The sequence below is a fragment of the Microtus pennsylvanicus genome, chromosome 11, assembly GCF_037038515.1.
Source record: "Microtus pennsylvanicus isolate mMicPen1 chromosome 11, mMicPen1.hap1, whole genome shotgun sequence".
Taxonomy (NCBI): Eukaryota; Metazoa; Chordata; class Mammalia; order Rodentia; family Cricetidae; genus Microtus; species Microtus pennsylvanicus.
This window is the reverse complement of record NC_134589.1, coordinates 102,577,924-102,601,635: the sequence shown is the minus strand read 5'-3', so window position 1 is coordinate 102,601,635 and position 23,712 is coordinate 102,577,924. Positions and strand designations below refer to the sequence as shown.

Below are 23,712 nucleotides of genomic sequence, written 5' to 3'. Positions count from 1 at the left end.
AGTAAGCACAGCACACAGAGGGGACTCCCACATCAGTTGTGGAGACCAGAGATATGTGCTGGGTGTCTTCCTTGATCACCACCTGATTTTTTGAGGCAGGGGCTCTGCTCAATGGCTGCGCATAGATCCTCCTGCCTGTTGGGTCAGGCACTGATGTCACAGGCACACACTCCAGTGCTGAGCATCCAAACTCAGATCCTAACATTCCTGCAGCCAGCCTCACCACAGAGCTGTACTTACTCCTGTTGTTTAAGGCTTCAAGCACACACGGGAGTGGGTAATAGGGTAAATTCATGCATATAAACCACCCAGAGCAATTTACAAACATCAACATATATCAGACTCCAACAGAAAAAATACTTTGCCACCATTTCCCTTGAAAATGAACAGTAGTGTGTTAATGTGAGTGAAAACCTGGTCCCCCTCAATGTTCCTGGAGCCTCATGAGTGCTTATTTCACAGCTGCATGAACTCAGAATCCAGAGAGGGCTCAGATGTCACAACAGGTCATGCTGGTTACTTCCCCCCTAATTTCCACACAGCCCACTCCCCATTTGTTTGTTGAAGAACTCAGACCATCTTATGGCTAACCGGAGTCTGGATTTCACTTATTTTTGATCTCATAAAGTGGCACATGTCCGACTCCCGTGTTCCTCACACACTGGTACTCAGATGCGGAAGCCCCAGGGGGGATCTCACATTCCATTCAAAGATGACATCTGACTTCCCATCTCCATGATCCCAGCAGCTGCCATTCTATTAGAGATCATAAAACAGTTCACACTTAGCTTGTGCAGGCTGAGGGGAACACTTCCATAAACAGTGTCAGTAAGTGGGGGACCTAGCGTGCATGAGGCCTGGCTGTGCCCCACTGCTGTGGAACAAAAGTGTGGTGGTCATTCCTAGGATCCCACTAGGAGGTGGAGGCTCACCAGCTCAAGGTTGGGGCTGGTGAAACGACTTGGTGCTAAACTGTTTGCTGCAGAGCACAGAGGTCTAAGTTTTGATTTCAGAACCCATGCAAAACCAGGCAGGTCACTTGTAATCCCAGCACTTGGGAGGCACAGTCAAGGAACCCCCAGGGCAAGCTGACCAGCCAGACCAGTAGAGACAGACCCTTCTCTGTATATAAGGTGAATAGCAGACATCAACCTCAGGCCTTTGATGTGCATCCCAGTATACACATGAACCAACACACATGGGAACCTGTATACATGCATGTATACATATGAACCAACACACACGACAACCTGTATACACATGCATGTATACATATGAACCAACACACACGAGCACCTGTATACATGCATGTATACATATGAACACAACCTGTATACACATGCATGTATACATATGAACCAACACACACGACAACCTGTATACACATGCATGTATACATATGAACCAACACACACGACAACCTTTATACACATGCATGTATACATATGAACCAACACACACGACAACCTGTATACACATGCATGTATACATATGAACCAACACACACAACAACCTGTATACACATGCATGTATACATATGAGCCAACACACATGGGAACCTGTATACATGCATGTATACATATGAACCAACACACACGACAACCTGTATACATGCATGTATACATATGAACCAACACACACGAGCACCTGTATACATGCATGTATACATATGAACACAACCTGTATACACATGCATGTATACATATGAACCAACACACATGAAAACCTGTATACACATGCACGTATACATATGAACCAACACACACGACAACCTGTATACACGTGCATGTATACATATAAACCAACACACACGACAGCCTGTATACACATGCATGTATACATATGAACCAACACACATGGGAACCTGTATACATGCATGTATACATATGAACCAACACACATGAAAACCTGTATACACATGCATGTATACATATGAACCAACACACATGAGAACCTGTATACATGCATGTATACATATGAACCAATACACATGGGAACCTGTATACACATGCACGCAGAAGTTCAAAGTCATTCTTGGCTACAGAGTAAATTTGATGTACCCTGTGGTCAGTGCTGTGATGTCTCAGCAGAGAAGGAAGGGCAAGGCCAGGGCATCTCTGCCATCTGAGCCATTTGCTTAGTCTCAGCCCTGGCTGGTTCATTCCAGCTGTGAAATCTCCGGGCCTGCAGTAAGCTCCAACACTTTCTCTGCCCATCACAGTGACCAAGATTTGTAAGCCCACTCACAGATCTAAACCGACGCTAGAACACTCTAGGGAATCCATTATAAAAAATTTTATTTTATTTTTTAAATTGTATTTTAAAGACAGGGTATCACTCTGTAGCCCAGATTGGCCTGGAACTCATTATGTAGCCCAAGCTGTCTTCAAATTCACAATTCTCGGGGCTGGAGAGATGGCTCGGTGGTTGAGAGCACTGACTGCTCTTTCAGAGGACCCGGGTTCAATTCCCAGCAACCACATGGTGGCTCACAACCATCTATAATGAGATCTGGTACCCTCTGCTGGACTGCAGACATACAGATAGAATATTGTATACATAATAAATAAATAAATAAATAAATAAATAAATAAATAAACAAATATCACAATCCTCTTGCTTCAGTTTCCCGAGTGTTTTGATACAGGCATGCAGCAACACCCTTAGCTAAATGTATTTCAAGGTATCTAATTTAACACCCACCACAGGAGTCTGGCAGCTTCCATTTTGGACAGCTCTTCTCTAGAAAACCCCTCACTTACTATGCTTGCACATCTGTAAAATAGGGACTAATGAGCTGTTTCAGTAGGAAACTGGGTGGATCAGATCATGTATGTAAAGGCTGGGGCACACAAGCCCCCATGAAATGTTTATGTCTATTCTCAACATCAACTTGACACACTTTAAAAATAACAGAGGCAAAAATTCCAGAGAAGTCCATGGAAAATATCCTTCATTACAGAGGAGTGGAGGCAGTGAAAGCTTCAGGCTACGAGGACTCGACTTCATCACAGGCCCGGCGATGGCTCAGTAAACTAAGCAATCACTCCAAAGAACGTGTTGCTTTACTCCCCTGCTTGGGATGGTTTCAGGCTGATGGTTACACGAACGTGAAGCAGAAAGGCGAGCGGGGCCCGTTTCCCTCAGTACCTCTCTGGAAGCACACTTGCCTGGCAGCAGGCAGGTTATCAAGCCCAGAGGAACCCTTTTCCAAGCTTGGCTTTGCTATATCCCACTGGGTTCCGGCGGCTTTACCTGCAGCAACACCATAGCAACATAGGGCAGCGTGGTGCCGAGTGGGCAGCCCTCTCTCTGGCGCTGCGGTCCTCAGAGGCTCTCTGCGGCCTTCCTGTCTTTGCCGCAGAAGTTCTTCCCCCTAGAATCTCGGCATCGGAGGTGTCAACCTGGGAACATATTTGTGTAGAATTAAAAAGAAGAATATGTTTTGAGCATGTTTACGTCCTAATTATGCTCAAGAAAGAAATACCGACTGCCACAATGCTACTGACTCCGAGTTTTCTGGCTCGCCTCCTCAAATGTTACCTTTGCTTATGTAACCTGGACTCCCAAGGTTGCTGAATGGCTGGTCTCCTTAGAAAGCTACATGGGTCACCTTGCAGCCATGGCCACTCGGCCACCCAGGCCTACGCTTAAAGTCCACTTACCTGAGAATACAGCACTTCTGTTGGAGGGAAAAGCTACCAGAAACAGGGACCCTATGTGTCCATTCTTGAGGGGCAGGGAGTCACACAACATTTCTGGAGGGCACCAGGGAATCAGCGCAGAACTTAAAATGGCACAGATCCTCTGATGGAGACATTCCACTTCTTGGGTTTACACTAACAGCACTTGCACCAAGAAAAGTGTGTGTTATCACAGTCAAGTCCCAGTGGTGACAGAAATGTTGGCCAGTAGGGGGGTGCTGGGTGGTACTGGAATGGACTGGTCCTGAGAGCTGCATCACCAGGGTCCTCAGCCACATCCTGGCCTTCTCTTCATGAGAAAACAAAACAAAACAAAGGGCCCTTGATCTTGCCCATAAAATTTATATCAATTGTACAAACCACAAATGGTGGCACTTCCTTTGTGTGTGCAGATACATGTATGTGTAGAGGCCAGAGAACAACCCTGAGTCCTCAAGTCCTGTGCATCTTGTTCTTCTGAGACAGGATCTTCTTACTGATCTGGACTCTCCAGTTAGACTAGACTGTCTGGCCAGCAAGCCTCTACCTCTGCAAGGCTGGGTTTACAGGCATACGCAACACACACACACACACACACACACACACACATCACACACACACACACACACAGAGAACTGTTTACCTGGGCCCTAATTGAACTTGGGTCCTCAGACTTGAAACCACTTTACAAACTGAGCCATTCCTCCAGCTTGGTGGTTACTTTTTAGAAGGTGAAGTTGGACTTAGAGTAAGTTTTTCATTTATTTTGCATGTGTATTTGTGAATGTGCACATGCATGTGCTATTGGCACACACCACAGCATACATGTGGAGGTCAAAAGAGAACCTGCGGGAGTCAGCATTCTCCTTCTACCATCTGAGTCTCAGGGATGAACTTGAGTCATCAGACTGGAGGAAGAGCGCCTTTATCCACTGGGCACTGGAGGACGAGCTCCTTTATCCACTGAGCACTGGAGGACGAGCGCCTTTATCCACTGGGCACTGGAGGTCAAGCGCCTTTATCCACTGAGCACTGGAGGACGAGCGCCTTTATCCACTGGGCACTGGAGGACGAGCTCCTTTATCCACTGGGCACTGGAGGACGAGCTCCTTTATCCACTGGGCACTGGAGGTGAGCTCCTTTATCCACTGGGCACTGGAGGACGAGCTCCTTTATCCACTGGGCACTGGAGATGAGCGCCTTTATCCACTGGGCACTGGAGGACGAGCTCCTTTATCCACTGAGCACTGGAGGACGAGCTCCTTTATCCACTGAGCACTGGAGGACGAGCTCCTTTATCCACTGGGCACTGGAGATGAGCTCCTTTATCCACTGGGCACTGGAGATGAGCTCCTTTATCCACTGGGCACTGGAGGTCAAGCGCCTTTATCCACTGAGCACTGGAGGTCAAGCGCCTTTATCCACTGGGCACTGGAGGTCAAGCGCCTTTATCCACTGAGCACTGGAGGACGAGCTCCTTTATCCACTGGGCACTGGAGGTCAAGCGCCTTTATCCACTGGGCACTGGAGATGAGCGCCTTTATCCACTGGGCACTGGAGGACGAGCTCCTTTATCCACTGAGCACTGGAGGACGAGCGCCTTTATCCACTGAACACTGGAGGACGAGCTCCTTTATCCACTGAGCACTGGAGGACGAGCTCCTTTATCCACTGAGCACTGGAGGACGAGCTCCTTTATCCACTGAGCACTGGAGGACGAGCGCCTTTATCCACTGGGCACTGGAGGACGAGCTCCTTTATCCACTGAACACTGGAGGACGAGCTCCTTTATCCACTGGGCACTGGAGGTCGAGCGCCTTTATCCACTGGGCACTGGAGGTCAAGCGCCTTTATCCACTGGGCACTGGAGATGAGCGCCTTTATCCACTGGGCACTGGAGGACGAGCTCCTTTATCCACTGGGCACTGGAGGTCAAGCGCCTTTATCCACTGGGCACTGGAGATGAGCGCCTTTATCCACTGGGCACTGGAGGACGAGCTCCTTTATCCACTGGGCACTGGAGGACGAGCTCCTTTATCCACTGGGCACTGGAGATGAGCGCCTTTATCCACTGAGCACTGGAGGACGAGCTCCTTTATCCACTGGGCACTGGAGATGAGCTCCTTTATCCACTGGGCACTGGAGATGAGCTCCTTTATCCACTGGGCACTGGAGGTCAAGCGCCTTTATCCACTGAGCACTGGAGGACGAGCTCCTTTATCCACTGGGCACTGGAGGACGAGCTCCTTTATCCACTGGGCACTGGAGATGAGCTCCTTTATCCACTGGGCACTGGAGATGAGCTCCTTTATCCACTGGGCACTGGAGGTCAAGCGCCTTTATCCACTGAGCACTGGAGGTCAAGCGCCTTTATCCACTGGGCACTGGAGGTCAAGCGCCTTTATCCACTGAGCACTGGAGGACGAGCTCCTTTATCCACTGGGCACTGGAGGTCAAGCGCCTTTATCCACTGGGCACTGGAGATGAGCGCCTTTATCCACTGGGCACTGGAGGACGAGCGCCTTTATCCACTGAGCACTGGAGGACGAGCGCCTTTATCCACTGAACACTGGAGGACGAGCTCCTTTATCCACTGAGCACTGGAGGACGAGCTCCTTTATCCACTGAACACTGGAGGACGAGCTCCTTTATCCACTGAACACTGGAGGACGAGCTCCTTTATCCACTGGGCACTGGAGGACGAGCTCCTTTATCCACTGAACACTGGAGGACGAGCTCCTTTATCCACTGGGCACTGGAGGTCGAGCGCCTTTATCCACTGGGCACTGGAGGTCAAGCGCCTTTATCCACTGGGCACTGGAGATGAGCGCCTTTATCCACTGGGCACTGGAGGACGAGCTCCTTTATCCACTGGGCACTGGAGGTCAAGCGCCTTTATCCACTGGGCACTGGAGATGAGCGCCTTTATCCACTGGGCACTGGAGGACGAGCTCCTTTATCCACTGGGCACTGGAGGAGAGCTCCTTTATCCACTGGGCACTGGAGATGAGCGCCTTTATCCACTGGGCACTGGAGGACGAGCTCCTTTATCCACTGAGCACTGGAGGACGAGCTCCTTTATCCACTGAGCACTGGAGGACGAGCTCCTTTATCCACTGGGCACTGGAGATGAGCTCCTTTATCCACTGGGCACTGGAGATGAGCTCCTTTATCCACTGGGCACTGGAGGTCAAGCGCCTTTATCCACTGAGCACTGGAGGACGAGCTCCTTTATCCACTGGGCACTGGAGGACGAGCTCCTTTATCCACTGGGCACTGGAGATGAGCTCCTTTATCCACTGGGCACTGGAGGTCAAGCGCCTTTATCCACTGGGCACTGGAGGACGAGCTCCTTTATCCACTGGGCACTGGAGATGAGCTCCTTTATCCACTGGGCACTGGAGATGAGCTCCTTTATCCACTGGGCACTGGAGGTCAAGCGCCTTTATCCACTGAGCACTGGAGGTCAAGCGCCTTTATCCACTGGGCACTGGAGATGAGCTCCTTTATCCACTGGGCACTGGAGATGAGCGCCTTTATCCACTGGGCACTGGAGGTCAAGCGCCTTTATCCACTGAGCACTGGAGGACGAGCTCCTTTATCCACTGGGCACTGGAGGTCAAGCGCCTTTATCCACTGGGCACTGGAGATGAGCGCCTTTATCCACTGGGCACTGGAGGACGAGCGCCTTTATCCACTGAACACTGGAGGACGAGCTCCTTTATCCACTGAGCACTGGAGGACGAGCTCCTTTATCCACTGGGCACTGGAGGACGAGCGCCTTTATCCACTGAGCACTGGAGGACGAGCTCCTTTATCCACTGGGCACTGGAGGACGAGCGCCTTTATCCACTGGGCACTGGAGGACGAGCTCCTTTATCCACTGAGCACTGGAGATGAGCGCCTTTATCCACTGAGCACTGGAGGACGAGCGCCTTTATCCACTGGGCACTGGAGGTCAAGCTCCTTTATCCACTGAGCACTGGAGGTCAAGCTCCTTTATCCACTGAACACTGGAGGACGAGCTCCTTTATCCACTGAGCACTGGAGGACGAGCGCCTTTATCCACTGAGCACTGGAGGACGAGCTCCTTTATCCACTGAGCCCCTCACCAGCCCTTTTATTCTCTTTTGTACTATCTTTTTTTATTTTCTTTTTTAACCATAAAGATTACATTTTTAAATATCTGGAAGAATTAAAAAGCATTAGATGGTATATTAAAAGTCACTTCCAGCCAAGGTATCGTAACAAATGTGCCCATAATCCCAGCACTTAGGTGGCTGAAGAAGCCTGGGTTATAACAGGAAGATCATGCCTCAGAGAGGAGTGGTGAGAAAGAAGGGAGGGCTTGGAGGGAGGGAAGAGGAGAGTTCGCAAAAAAGTCATTCTGCGTCCTGGTTGAAACAGTATAATAAACCAACTCTCTTTTACCGCATGTCTGTCAGGCAGGGGTAGCATCAGGCAAGGACTACAGCCATCTTGTGGCTGCAATGCAATGTGTGCCCATCTGTGGGGCCTTAGCTATCACATTTAACAGATGAATACAATCCAGCCACACTTCTGCTCTGAGTCCCTGGCCGAGTCCTTTACCCACTGGTGTGAGAGGTCCTTCTGTCTATGTGCTGCTTTTATTAGTTAATGAATAAAGAAACTGCTTTGGCCTATAGCAAGGCAGAACAGAGCTAGGTGGAGAAAACTAAACTGAATGCTGAGAGAAAGAAGGCTGAGTCAGTGAGATGCCATGTAGCCACGCCAGAGACAGATGCTAGAGGAACTTTATCAGGTAAGCCACAGCCATGTGGAGATACACAGATTAATAGAAATGAGTTAGATTAAGATGTAAGAGCTAGCCAACAAGAATCTAAAGCTAACGGGCCAAGCAGAGATTTAATTAATACAGTTTCTGTGTGGTTATTTTGGGGCTGAGCAGCCGGGAACAAACAAGCGGCCTCCTACAAAGACTGCCAGCCATCAATCTTCGTGACAATGACAAAGTATTGAGTGGGGATGATAATGAGTCCTGGGGCCAAGAGTCTAGGGGAACATGGGAAATGAGGCTTGTGGGCCAGTAGAGGCTAGCCCTTGAGAAAGATAATGCCATTCCGTTCTGAGCTGGGAGGTGTTGCTACAACACTTGGCTGCTAGTGCCCACCACGGCCACCTGCTTCTGCTGTAGCTCTGGCTGTCTGCTCCCTTGTGGCCTTGTGTGCAGCCCTGTCCCCCACCAGAGCACCCGAACCCCCTCAGAAGCTAGAACTAAATACTGTGGCCAAATAAACCAAATGTGACTCTTCGGGGAAGGCCTCGGACAAATAACTATTTTTTAAGCTCTTAGAGCCTACAGGTTGGAGGGGGTCATGTTATTTTGGGAGATTCAAATGATAAGGGTTTGAATCTTGACACACACACCAGGGGCCACCACCTGCCATTGGAACCACTCCAGGGATGGAGTGTGGCTTGTTTATGTGTCTCCTGGGCACCCACAGGTTCAGATTCTTGCATCTGCTGCATCTTCTTGTTCTGCTCACACCCTGTGCTGGCTCTGCCATTGCACTTCAGACTCTACCAGCTTTGAAAAGGGACCCTGAATCTGTGAGTTACACAGCTGCTCTGGCCTCGCCCAGGGCTCCCCACTTCTCGTGCTACACTGTCCTACTCCAGATTCTCTCTGGTTCCCCTATCCTCTCCAGATTCCACCCAGTGAAAGTTTGAGACAAAGAGAAATGTTAAAATGTCAGGGCCAGAGAGATGGCTGGCAGTAAAGATTATGCCTTGCAAACATGGGGTTCTGAGTTCGGATCCTTGGGACCCATAGAAAAAGCTGAGCATGGTGGTGTACAGCTGTGTCCCACAATGATGACGTAGGAGCCACCTGTGTCCCACAGTGATGACGCAGGAGACACCTGTGTCCCACAGTGATGATGTAGGAGGCAGAGGCAGGCCGACCCCTGGAAGCCCTCAGACCAGATAGCCCAACTCGGCTTGATAAAGTTCCAGGTTAATGAGAGTCTCTTAAAGGAGAGCAAAAGTCATGTGAAGACCCACACGTGAGGCTGTCCTTTGACTGCCACATGTATACTGTTCACACATCTACCCAAACTCAGTGATTAAGACTGCTTACTGCTCTCTATTGGAGGACTGGAGTTCAGATCCCAGTACCTGCACTGGGCAGCTCACCAACTCTGTAACTCCAGCCCCAGGGAGACTCTGTACCCCCTTTCGGTCTCCTTGGGCACCTGCATGCACATGTACACACACACACACACACACACACACACACACACACACACACACAGAAAGAGAATAAGAAAACACTGGGCAAGAGGTAACACACTCAGAGGGACAGAGGAAACAAGCTGAAGGCTGCCACTGGTGCACCCGAACAATGGGTATCTGCTGTGCCATTGTCTCAGGACCCACCAACTCCATCCCTAGAAATATACGCACAAGAAACAGAGGTCCACCCACACAAAAGCATCCATGAGCACTCACAGCTATGCTGCTCATGACAGCCACAAATAGAAACAACCCAAGACTGTCAGCTGACAAGCAGACAAGCAACAGGTAGCCATCCTGTGAAGGACTAAGACCCAGGCATAGCAGGGAGTGGTCTTTCCGCTGGCTGTGGTGGCACAAGCTTCTAACACCTGCAACTCAGAAAGCAGGGACAGGAGGGACAGTTCCTGAAAAACCAAAAGATTAAAAAATATAAGGAAAAGGATGGAGGAGGGAGAGGAGGGGAGAGGAGGAAAGAAGGAAGAGAGTTCATCCTGATACCACAACATGACATTGTATCACAAAAGAAAACCATAGACTGAATGATTCCATGCGTGAAATGGCCAGAAAGCAGATGAGTGACTGATAAGGATTGGGATGGGGGCAGAATGACAGACAGGTGATGGGAAGCCTCTGAATTTCATTTTGATGATGGCCACAGATCTTTGACATTGAATATATCTAAGGTCACTGACTGTCGCATTTTCAATGTGATTGTTTTTGTGCGAAGTGGATCACTTCATGAAGCTGTTAGAGTCCCATTCTGTGCTTCTCCTGGGTGCTGAGGTTACAGGCATACACCATCATGTGTGGTGTCTTGTGAGACAGGGTCTCGCTGTGTGGCCAAGATTAGTCAGGATCTTCCTGTCGCAGCCTCTGGAGAGCTGGGTTATACTACGGCCTTATTCTCCACTCTGTCTTTAAACAGTCCAGAAACCCTGACCTGGAGCCTCCTGCTGGGTCTCAGACCCACTCCAAAAGGAAGTCTGTGTGTCTTTAAGCTGTACTTCACTTCCCTTGGGGCAGGCTTCACAAAGCCAGCCCTATAGGCCTTTAAACCTGTGTTGACTTTGAACCAGAGCCCTTTAAACACCAATCCATTGAACAGTGTTGATGTGGAGGAAGGGCTGGGGGTGGGGGAAGGATCTCTGCAGACCTCAGTGTCCACTCTCACAGAGCTTTCCAGGAGCAAGCAGGGTGGCGGGAAATGATACTGCTTCCCCACAAGTGGTCAGATGCTCAGGTGGGTTCCAGTCAGGAGAAAGAGTGACCTATGATCCACTGAGCTCCTATTCTGTGTTAGGGTATGAAGCTTCAGTGGAGAAGGGGCCTACCCTGCCCTCAGCGGCCACCCCCTACCTACGAGAGGTGGGGGGCAGGCACATGTATGGGTAATCGATCCTAAAGTGAATGTCATTTTCTCCTGGAGGTTTCAACCTCATTAAAAACCACTAGACTGAGAGCTGGGGATCTGATGTGGTTGGTAGAAGAATGCTTGCCTAGCATGCATGTAGATGCCCTGGTTCAAGGCCCAGCACAGCAGAACATTAAGTGTGACCTATAATCAGAAGTTCAAGTCCAGCCTGGCTACGTAATGAGTTCCAGGCCAGCCTGGACCAAAGACTGCTTCAAAAAGGAAACCAACCTAACACACCAAACGCTGGATTGATGAATAGAAAAATTACCCTGGGCCCAGATGTATAAACTACCCACAGCAGAAGAGTGACCATTTTGAAGCCTGTCATAGCAAGGCAGGACAGACTAACTTGCAAAATAAAAATGTGGGGCCCTGGTTCCAAAATCATTAAGCTCAAGGCAGCAACACCACAAGACTGACCCAAGTGTGGACCCCAGGCCTTTGGGGACCAGCCCAAATCTGGGCTCAACTGGCTTGCCTGCCAGGGCAGTAGCTATCAGCGCATCTCTGCAGGGCTCTGAGCCCCCATCTCATCCTCCAGCTGATGAGGTCCCCCTGAGGAGTAGAGAGGCTCTTGTGTAACATTCATCGTGGGGAGAGACCCTGCAGTGTCCCTGTGCCATCTGTCAGCCGGATGGGTAGCTAGATCTGACTTCTAATGACGTCATACCCAAGGCTCACACAGCACAGCTTACTGTTGAGTGCTGTTCTCGGGTCTGTACTGATGTCTGCTTAATCATTCCCACTGCTGCCCCGCGTCTGTCTTGCTAGTACAGACAGGGAAAACAAGCAACAAAGAGCATTGTCACTTGCTAGAGGTTGTAAAAGCAGTCCCTAGAAGGATCCAAATTCAAATACAGAACAGTTAGATACTTGTATTTTTTGTTGTTACTGGGTTTGTTTTATTTGAGACAGAATCTCACTATGTCCCAGTTGGCCTAGAGCAAACTGGCCTTGAACTTCTGTCTTCTAAGTACTGGGATTGCAAGAGTGCCGACCATGCCTGGTGCTGCCTTGTGTTTTCACGTTGCTGTTGAAAGCGGGGACACATGCCACCATTCTGTGGCAGCAGAACACTGACCATTCAGCAGGGAGTGTTTGTCCTTACACAGGGAATCTAATTCTTTGCTTTTTCTTCCATCTTGTCTCCTTCAAGGGAGAAACCTGTGTGTGTAGGCACTGCATCTTACACAGTATTGGATCTCCAGAACCTGACTCTGTGCCTGGCATAGTGGGCCCTCAGCAGACACCTGAGAGGGAGGGAGGGAGCAAGTGAGGGTGAGATATGCAGCTGATCCAGAACCCACAGTCACAGCCTCTAAAGTCCAAGCCCACGGGGCTTACAATTGTGTCTTGGGGCTGGGGGAAGCTCAGTTGGTAAAGTGTTTGCACAAGGACCCATAAAAAGCAGCCTGGTATGGGCACATCTTTATAACCCTGTACCAGGGGTGGGGTGAAGACAGAACCACCCCTAGAGCCTGCTAGCCAGACAGCCTCACTCAATCAGTGATCTCCGGGTTCAGTGACAAACTCTGCCTTAAAGAAAAATGTAGAGAGTGTCCAAGAGAGGGGGAGCCACAGAGAGAGACAGGCGCACACTGAGAGACAAAGACAGAGAGACATACACAAACTTGTTTTATTAGCAAGGCATGATGCTGTAGGCCAACAGAGGTCAAAGCACGGGGATTTCTGCAAGTTCAAGGCCAATCTAAGATATGGTGTGAAACCCTGTCTCAAAAAAAGTCCAGAAAGTTCTCCCGGTGTGTGGGTGGAAAGGTGTGTAAGTATGAGGTGCCCCTAGGGTCCTGCCCTGTCTTAGCAGGTGTGCAAGGTCAGGGCACAGTGTGCTCTGGCAGCTGTCTGTTGGCCTCTGTACCTTCCCCAGCTGGCCAGCCAGTCCTCTCTGGCATCTGCACCCTATGACACAGCATAAAGAGTAACAAGAGCTGGCCCCTTTCTGGGGCCTGCTGTTTCCCTTCCTACCACCTCAGGGTTGGCTGGAAGCTGGCATTTGAGCCCAGTCCAGCATCCTCTGGTCTTTTGAAGCGGCGCCCTTGAAGGCCAAGAGCAGAATGGTGCCCCTGCCTATCCTGTTGCCCTGTGTACGAACGCTCTTCCTGGTGACTCCGTAGCCAGGCCTGTCACAGAGGGCCCAGAGAAAACAAGTTTATAGAGGAACCAAACCAGGAGGGGGACAGAGGGGTGTCACCAGCGTGGGACTGCACGTTGGGGCCTCGGGGACAGTGAGCCTGGGAAGTGGCTCTGCCTCGTTGTGTGGGTCACACCCAGCACGCAACATTGTCAGTTGTGCTGAGTTTGAATGTTAGCCATCTCTGTAGCCTCACCATGCTCACACGAACCAGGTGGGGGACCCTAGAAAACAGGAGTTTGAAAGGCTGACCTAGGACACCTCACAGACCACGGTGCTGGTTCTGCCTCTCGGTTTCCACACACTACATTCAGGGAGGCAGGGGGAGGCAGATCTCTGTGAGACCCTGTCTCAAAAAGGGGGGAGGGTGTGAGAAAAAGAAATGTTCTCATTTAAAAAAAATTCACGTGAAACATTCCCACCCGAAGGGGCAACCAAGCAGCTGCCTTAACTAAAAATTTACTGTGCGGAGAATTAGCATAAACATTTGCATATTCATAACTATTTGTATAACCCGTACCTTTAGACACAAATCACTTAAAAACACCTAATGGGAATGTATAAGAGACTTGGAGAAACTGCTCTAAGCTGTGGGTTTCAGGTGTGAGGTACTTAGGCCCTGCTGTGACTGAATCCCAGTGCTTGGGTTAAGCAAGTTGTGTCCAGAAACCAAGGCTACAGCAACTGCGGCTTCTCTGAGTCATCTGCATGCATTTGTAAACATTAGTGCCCATACTAATTAGTTCTGTAGGCACTGGCCTCCTCATTCCTTCAAAGATCTTCAGAGTTTGTGGCTTTGATCTCATTACATCCTTGGCTGTATTCAAGAAACTCTGAAGGTTCCAAGAGCACAGGCCCTCTGCTAGCAAGATGAGAAACTGAGGCAGAGTGGGAAAGTGCCCTGTTTCTGGGAGCTGGCAGGCAAGGGCTTCCCATCCCCACCCCACCCGCAGTGAAGATCCTGGAGCCCTGGAGGGACCAGGCCTGTCAAACTGGAAACTCTTGTTTTAACCCTTCATCCTCAGGGGCGAAGGCTGATGGCAGCCATAGTCAGCCTTTTCCCAGGCCTGAGCGCGGCAAGGGGAGATCCACCCCAGAAGTCAGGGAGCTTGGGCAGAGGCTCAGGGAACACCTCTTCTTTGGAGTTGTTGGCAGCTCTTGGAGCTGCGGTCTTCCTGGCCCAGGGACCCCTGAGGCATACTGCAAGAGCAATAAGGATTTTTAGGGGCATTATGATAGTGGAATGGAAACACATCTGCCCCCAAAAGTCCCTCATTTTCCCTGCGGTAACCAACCAGCTGGCAGGAAGTGGAGGCTCTCAGAGGCACCAAGAGCCAAAACTTAAAAGGAAAAAAATGCAGAAAGTTAAAGCAAACTTCAGACAAGTGAATCTTTTGAGGGGGTGTGGTGCCAGGCAGTCTCCCAGGAGCCTCGGCATCTGTGCGGCAACTGGCTAGATGTGTTTCTAGGCAGAAGTTTCCATACAGACATGCTTCAGTGCATGTGCAGGGAGCCAGGCATCTGAGACCCCCACTCCACCCAAGCAGGCTCCAGAAATGACCACGCAGACGATGCCCTAAAGGGGGTACACACAGGGGCCTGCCCTGTTTACCCCAAACATCAAACATTCATTCCTGGCCCTCGCTGATGAGCAAAGAGAACAAGTGATCCATCAGGGCCCCTCTTCCTGCATTATGGGAGAGCAGATCAGTTGCCATGGAGACCGGAAAGGAAATAACTAGGTGGGTTCCATGGCTGACCCATGAAGGGTGAGGGCTTAGGGAAGGACCCCTGGACATTTACAGCTAAAGGGACGAAGTCACCATGAATGTCCACATACCCCTTGGGGTCTGGCCACTAAAGTCTGGGAAAGAAGAAATTCACAGCAATGTGATTCCCAAGACATTTGACCTTCGAGGTTTCTACTGGGGGCGTCCCACCAGGCCAGTTAGCACCCAAGGGCTTTATAGGGTTAACCCATCCTCAAAGGTTGCTCTCAGCAGTCTGACATAGCACACTGGGCCACCTCAGAGAAGAGGCGACTGAAAAGAGTTGGGCTGATGGAAGTGGGATGAGAAGCCTTCCCAACACACTCCCAGGACTGGCTGCATGACCCCAAAGCCCTGGTGCAGCTTCCAGGCACGTGGGCCAGGCCGTGAGACTGCCATTCCAGCTCTAAGCATGTGACAGCCAGTAACTCAGCCCAGAGTCTCCTTCCAGGCAAGCACCTACCAGACTCTCCAGTGAACCTGAGGCTAAATGTGGCCTGACCCACGACCCCCGCTTGGGTCTTTTGATTGTCACACTGAGATACATTGAGGAGCCCATGAGGCCCTCCTGAGGCCTGGAGTTCAATTCCTAGGGCCAAATGAGAATCCCAGGGGTTCAGCGGACTCACGGCTGGGCCCAGCGTCCCAGAGCAGGTGGATCTGCCAAAACTGAGCAGGCCGTAGACACCCTCCCTGCAGGGTTTCGGCCAGCAGATCCACCCAAGCCTCACACGTGGCTCAGGTGTTCCCGTTTCTTTGCCCACCTGGCCCTCCCTCTATGTCCTCAAACACCCCATAGCCTTCTCCCCACTTCTAGGTCCACAGCTGTGCCTCTTCAGGCCTAGGCAGAGAACATTCAACTCCCAAGAGTAACCAGGCTGCCTGGCTGGGGGAGAGATTGGCAAAGGATTCCATAGTAGCTGATATGGGTCACAGGGCACCCCGACCTCCCTCACCACCCCTGGGCAGCAGCAAGGCTTTACTTGGCTACAAAAGCACAACTCTGTACTGGAATTTTCTAGAACTCTGAGTGTGTTCTAGAAGCTAAGAGCAACGGCTTCACATGCTTCCTTCTGAGAGGAACCTTCCCCAGAGTCTACAGGGTCACCAAGCTTGAGCCTCACGGGGTCTCTGAGAAGACCACTCTGGAAACCCAAATATCTGCTTCCTCACTAAGCTGCTTCTACCCAGGTCCCAGGCAAAAGCCCTCCAGGCCACTCTCTGGAGCTTGTTTGGGCTCTAGTCACGGCAATATGGTCATGTCTGGGCCCCAGTTGGCAGCAGTCCAGGTTGTCTTGGGCACTGATGCCAACAGGCCCCAGGCACGGCTCTCATGGATGGTTCTAGCAGGGGAGGCCCGTTTGCTGATGTCTCAAAACTTGGATACCACATTGAAACTCAGCAGTTCAGCCCTGCACCTAGGGTGGGTCCTCTGCAGGAGCTTGCCTGTGCCTGTGTCCTCCACCTCGCCTTCCAGGGCTTTCCCTGGGCATCACTACCATTCCTGCCACAGTGCATGAAACACTGAGGGAAGTGAACTTTTTGGGTCTGCACAACTCGAGCGTCCTTTGTGAGGGCAACGACGAAAGATCAGAAACTTTGTCATTATCTGTCCATGTCTCCGCAGCTACGGACTGTGACGCTGCAGCAGAACACCGGCAGCTTTGGAAAGAAACCACGGGTGCCTGGGGGTTTAGCCTGACATGGGTGAACAGAAGAACCTCAGAGTCTGTTGTTCCCTTTCCCCCACATCTTTCCCTGAAAAGTCTCCTCTGTTTATAGCGTGCTTTGTGTGGGGCATGGGTGAAATGGGTTCATTTTCGTCTTGTTCCAAATCTGAGAAGCAAGAGGACTTCAGGTTAGAATGGTGGGTGAAGAAGACAGTCCAACACCTAAGTCCGACAACATCTTTTTCTCTGTGTGTGTTATCTGACAAGTGGTTCTGAAGTGGGGACTTGTGTGCCTGACTCATTTCCATTCATTTCTTCATGCCTAAGATGGTCATTTACTATCCCAGAGAGCTCCAAGCTTACCTGACCCGGATCTTCCTGTTGCTTGTTGGTTTATTTCCAGTGCTAGGGTTGAGTCCAGGTCCTTATGCACCTCAGGGAAGAGTTCTATCTCTGAATCCCCCAAACCTTCTTTCTGCTAGAAGAGGGATTTCCCAGCTCCCATTGGCTTGAGTCATGCGTGCACACTTAGTTTTGAAGGGCACGTCCCTTCTAGCTCACTCTAGTTATACACTATTGACTTATTTTCTGTTGAAAGTTTCCCCTGTACAACAGATATATTGCAAAGGACTAAATTCAAAGTTGCTCATCCCCTCTGCACCCCACCCTGCTCTAAATCCACACTCCTTACATGAGCAAGGAGCTGAGGTGGTGGGAAGTAGTGACTGCTTCATGGAGTTTCACACGGGCAGGCCAAAGGAGAAACACCTAAATGTATTCCAAGTATTCAACAGTTCCTTGCCGGATTTGTTTTTCTTATTGGCAGGAGAGGGAAGCTGGGTGGTAGCTAGAACATGAAAAGAATCTGCATTGTGTTGCTGAATTCGTGACCGTGATCTCTTGCTGCACAGCACGGATTTATAATCTCTGTGACAGCTCACTGAACATCACGGATTTATAATCTCTGTGACAGCTCACTGCACATCACGGATTTATAATCTCTGTGACAGCTCACTGCACATCACGGATTTATAATCTCTGTGACAGCTCACTGCACATCACGGATTTATAATCTCTGTGAAAGCTCACTGCACAGCACGGATTTATAATCTCTGTGACAGCTCACTGCACATCACGGATTTATAATCTCTGTGACAGCTCACTGCACAGCATGGGTTTATAATCTCTGTGATTTCTTGCTGCACAGCACGGATTTATAATCTCCTCACCACACTACTTTACTTGTTTGTAAACTTTGGTTGGGGGCGGGGAGCAGTTTGCTAAACATATTCATAATTACATGTGTGGACTCACAAAGCTGAATGTAAACACTGCTTCATGCTTTGGGCATGCTCACCTTAAAACAGGAATTGATTCCCATTTAATACTAAATTCCGCCTGACTTTCTACATTTTTAACAATTCCATAATTTCCATTTTCAGCTTCCTCACCTCCATGCCAGCTCATGATCTGAGCTCAGCATCTGGTGCCCAGGCTCACGCATTCACAGAATACACTCTCTTTGAGTATCATTAAAGGCTAATTTGGTGAAATTATTTAGCAGAGTCGATAGGATCTGGCCGCCAGTGCTGAGTCAGCAAAACACAAACACAGCTCACACGTGGCCGGCATTACGGGTGAGCCACAGCACCACCATGGACTCCTGGAAACAAGGAACTCTGGAGGGGCCCAGGCAGCACAAATGTCATCTATGGTCCGTGTGTCACAACGAGTGAGCAAGTCACTCAATCTGCTATCAGGGACTTAGTTCAAAAGCTATTGAGGTGGTCTATTCCCAGCTGTGAACACTTAAATTCAGGCCTGCAAATAGCACAGGGTGTATAAATGCATATATGGTGTGCTGTGCTTAGCCAACAGAGGGCAGAGGTGTGTGTGTGTACACTGAGATGACCGTCCTGACAGGGACATTTGCTCTCTCTGCCTTTTAAACGTCTCCTGAACTCATGGTTCAGACTTTCCTACAAAATGCTTTGTTCAGTGTGGAGTAGCAAAGAATTACAAATTCATGAATCCAGGTGAAAGCAAACAGCCGGTTGCTTGCCCCTTTGACAGAGGGAAACCGAAGTCTCATAGCATTGTGGCTTATCTCAGTGGATTTTAAGGGTTTCGGGCTAAGAAACAGACCCCGAGTCTACGTTTCCTACTGGTCTTGTCCCCCAAAAGACCCCATGAAGCCTCGAGGGGTGTGTGTGTGTAGAGCCCGTACTTCCCCATTATGCTATCTTTTGGCCTCTCAGGGAGAGGGGTCATGGCTATTTGTATTGAGAACAGAGTTAGATAAGAACACCCTCCCACCCCAAGACAGCCTTTCCCCTTGATCAAAGACGCCAGCCTTCCTTCTCTGCGGGCTTTACTTTCAGATCCTGGGCTGCTGGCCCTCCCCCTCCAGCTGCTGCCAGGGCCTGAGGGCTTTGCAGTTAGGATGACCCCAAAAGCGGGACTTTGTGGGCCAGTTGGATAAAACACAAACTCATCTCGCCCTCAAAACCCCGATTCTGGGCCCACAGCCTTGGGAGCCTCTTTTCTGAAGTGAACCCCTTTGTGGGTGTAGTACCCAGCTCCCGGCAGGCTTGCCTTAGAGACAGGGTTCAGGAGAAGGCAGGGTTACTAAAAATGCCTGCCTCTTACTGCTGGAAGGAAGTTCATCTCCCCCAAAGCCAGGGGGTCGCTGTGGAGAGAGATACTGTCCCACACAATCAGGCCTGAAAATATTCCAGCAAATGCCAGGCCCCTCCCCTCAACGTCCTTTACCAAGCATAAATCCAGTGTTTGAGGGGCCTCGAATACACCACCCCATCCTACCTCCAGCTAAATAAAGTTCCATTTATGCCCTTAATTGTCGCTCATTAAAGTCAAATTTGCTGTTCAGTCCAGATTGGGAGAAATTATTTCCGTCTTTAATAGATCAATTAGCTTTCGGGTTCCCAAGAGGACACCATTCCAAGCTCACCTTTTCTCCCCATTTTAACCCCCTCCCTTTCTCACAACTTCTTCTAAAAATAAATTATAAATATGGATGTGTTCTCAGAAGAGGTGAGTGGCACATTCCTCTGCTCCCCTTGGTGGGATTGGAAGCGCGAGAAACCAGAGCCGCCACTCCCCCCAACCCGAATGGCTAAGTCTTTTTTTTTTCTCTGAACACCTCCCAAGTTAGTGTCGTTTCAGTCCCAGACATCCGGATCCTCACCCCGAAACCTAGTTTTGATCTATTTATTTTACTCCAGTCGAGTTAGGCTACAGCCAAAGCGCTAAGGCCAGCTGCTCCTAGAGGGAGGGGCCCCCTAACTTTAACTAGGGGAAGGTGGTAAGCTGTTCCAGACTCTCGGGGACCTCCAGCGCGCCCTGCCAGCTGTGTCCCCCTGACGCACGTGGAGTGTCGGGAGCGGCGGGGAGCCAGCAGCCTTGCTCTGCGCGGCATTGATATCGGGGTCACGCAGCAAGTCAGTTTCTTGAATAGGTTTTCCGGGGTGGGGGCGGGGTGGCTGGTTTTCCACCTCATGGTTCAACTCCAAGCCCCAGCTTGAAGGAAGTGGGAGCCGCTTCGTTCCTGTCCCACCTCCTGGCCTCACACACGCCCCTCTGGGGAAGGGGTTCGGGTGGGGTTAGCGTCTCCAGCCGCCAGGGTGGTGGCAGTCAGACAAGCATCGAGAGCTGGGTCCTGGGAAGAGTCGAGCGCGAGCCCCCTCCTCCACCTCCCTGTTCGGGTCCCCACCCACTCAGCGGCAGACAGCCGCCCCGCACCCTACGCCCCAGGCCTGAGCACCCACCTGCGGCGCTCCCCCACCCCAGTCCGGGGCAGGGAGCGGTGCAGGAAGAGCCAGGGCACTCACCGCGCCTCCTTCTGGGTATAGGGAGCCCCCCCGAGGCGGCGCCTTCTGGCGCCCCGGCCGGAGTGCGCGGGGCGGGGTGCGCCCTGGGGCCCTGTAGCCTTTCCGCACGATCCTCTCGGCTGCACGCAGGGACTAAGGAGGGTGAAGGGGGACTTCCAGAAACAAAAAGCAAAACCCAGCCCCCTCCCCAATTATGCTTGGAAAGACTGGCTTTCCTGCGACCCAGAGCAGCGCACCGAGCCCACGGGGCTGCACCCGGCCTCCGCTCCTGCCACAAAGCCGCGCCCCCGCCCGGGTGCTCCCTCCCCCCCCCCCCCCCCCCCCGGTAGCCGCCCCGGGGCGGGGGCAGGGCCGGCAGGGGGTTGGCCGTACTAGGGAGGCGGCAACTCTCCAGCCCGGCCCGGGAAAGGGCTAGAGCTTTCCAGCTGAGCTAGTCCGCCACAGAGGCTAGGTGGGTGGGGGTGGCTGGGGGCTACCTTCCTAGAAACCCTCTTCAGATATAGTCCACGGACACCCGCATTCCTAGAAATGCGGCCCGGGCCACGTCAGTGGCGACCCTTGCGGGGAATGCGGAGAGGGACACAACAGATCCCAGGGCTATCCATACTTGGGGAGGGAGAAGACTTCCCACTTCTAATGTGCCCAGAGAGGAAGATGACACTGTGCCTCCCTTGGGGAGATTGGGGTGTTGAAGTGGGGAGCAGGCAGAATTCCAGGGATCCTTGAGCTGGAGGTGGGAGTTGCCGGGGTGCCCGAAATGGGGAGGCATCCACTTAAGATTCAGACCCGCCCATGGCTCTGCCCCCTTCTTTTGGGAACTCCCGGTGCCTGCCGCAGGGAGCGCCTTCCGCCCCTCCCCCAGCTTTCAGCAACCCCACCACACACACACACACACACACACACACACACGGAAGCAGGCAAGCGACCCCAGATCTTCTGCCCACTCCTCGTCTATCCCAATCTCCGTATGAGGTGACTGCAGTGCCTTGGAAGATCCCCAGTCTAACGTTTCAAGGGTGTGCTCCACTCAGTTTCCGAGAGTTACTCGCCAGACTAACCCATCTTCAGACCCAATCGCAAAGTTGAGCTTTCTCCTTCCGAATGCACCGGCACTCTTGCGGCTCCAGGCTCTGGAAATAGGTGTGGGGCACAAAGGGCACACATTCTGCCTGGCGAAGTACTGACCTCTGGTGCTGTCCCCTGACTTCCAAAAGGTGCTTTTGGTTTCAACATTAGGGAGTTTGCCCTAGCTCAGCCGGTTCCTGAAGTCGCCCTCGCACACCCCTACCCAAGGATCCCCAGAACCGTTGCAGAAGCCACCACCCCTCTTGGTCAAAGAGGATCCGAATAACTGAGACACGCCTTGTCCCTTTCCACAGCCCAGCTTCTCTGCGCGAAAACGTGACTGGACTGAGTTTCCTGGGATCATAAAAAATGTATTTGCTGTCCTCTGTTGGCCAAGGGTTGTCACACTCTGAAAAGCACGAGAGAGAGAGAGAGAGAGAGAGAGAGAGAGAGAGAGAGAGAGAGAGAGAGAGAGAGCCAGTCAGTGCCCTCCCTTCGTTTTAGTGGTACAACACAACATCAGGACTGTGAGCCACTGGTTCTGTGGCGCTTGTCCAGGAGGGTGCTCCAGAAGGCAAGGAAAGTTGGGGATACACGGACCTCAAAGAGTGGCTTTTCCAGTAGCAAATTGGAAAGCACATTTGACAAAGGGAGACAGTTTGGATTCCTCCTACAGTGAAGGGCTTGATCACGGCTAACTGCCCCTTTAATCCGAGAGCCATACATTGTATCACCTTAGAGACCAGGAGACTCATGCTTCCAGATCAGTGGCTTCCCGAAGTCACGGGTACTTGACTTTTATGTGGCAGGAGGTACAGCGTGATGGTGACCGCTATCCAGTGGCCTTGTCTAGGCTTGTAGACCCAGGGGACTGAGGTCATCTCTGGTGTATCCTGTCCCACAGATGTCGTGGGCCCCTTTGTGAAGTTCATAGAGAAACGGCTGTGTTCTATTCCACTGGGCGCTGTCCAGCTGTGCAAACCCTTTGACACTGGGACCTACACTGTCATCTACAGAGCTCATGCTCTGTGCCACCCAGTAAAACAATCACATACACAAATCTTGTGTGTGTGTCAGACTGTGTTCATAGCTATCCTTGGCTACATACAGACTGTGAGTCACAGGTTGGACACCCCTAGGGCCTCTCTGGGCCTCAGTTTCCCCATCTGTAAAGTGGAGCATCTATAAAGAAGCCCTACGCCTGTGGTGGGGATTTAAAAAGAGGCTCTCTGTTAGGAGTACTGAGAGAAACCATTGCTCATTACTCGTGCTCCATTGCAATCCCTGGAGGGCGGGAGAGAAGAGGGGAAATGCCAGGCCAGTAGGGAGGAGGAACTAGAGCTGTAGGTGGCAGAGAAGCCCCAGCCCTGCTTTGAAGCTCAGATGACTTTCTTCTGCTATAAAGTGTCCTGCTGGGACAGCCATGCTCCCTGTGTTTGAAGCTGCATGATTTACCCTGACATTCCAATTTGGGTCCTGCCTGAACTCAAAGAGTCAGCTGGTTGGATACAGGAGGGCAAAACAGGCTCTGGTGGGCCATTATGGTGGGTGATGTATGATGGGGCCATGTGGGGTGTGCCATGTAGACGTCACCATAGGCTGGGATCACCTGGCTTTTCTCTTGTAATTTAAACCGCCTTAAAAGATGCCCCCCAGATCTGTTAGAGTTCCTCCCGTTCCAGCCTAGCTCAGCTGCCCATAATCAGGCAAGTGATAGATCTGAGGTCCAGCTAAGCACTGTTGCCATCAACATACACGGGAAACAACTTGCTATTTGACTTGAAGCCCTAGAAACCCATGCAGGTCTTCTTCCAGGAAGGAGTTCCACTTAT

At 51.1% G+C, this 23,712-nt stretch overlaps 1 long non-coding RNA gene across 1 annotated transcript in view; it reads right to left on the bottom strand.

Moving 5' to 3' along the window:
- LOC142859633 (uncharacterized) overlaps window positions 1-21,073 on the bottom strand; it is a 31,605-nt gene extending 10,532 nt beyond the window's left edge. The window contains exons 1-2 of the long non-coding RNA XR_012912222.1: window positions 20,753-21,073; window positions 2,704-3,404 (exon numbers count right to left, since the gene is read on the bottom strand). This is a non-coding gene — a long non-coding RNA (uncharacterized LOC142859633). The remainder of the gene's footprint in view (window positions 1-2,703; window positions 3,405-20,752) is intronic.
- Window positions 21,074-23,712: the final 2,639 nt, after the last annotated feature.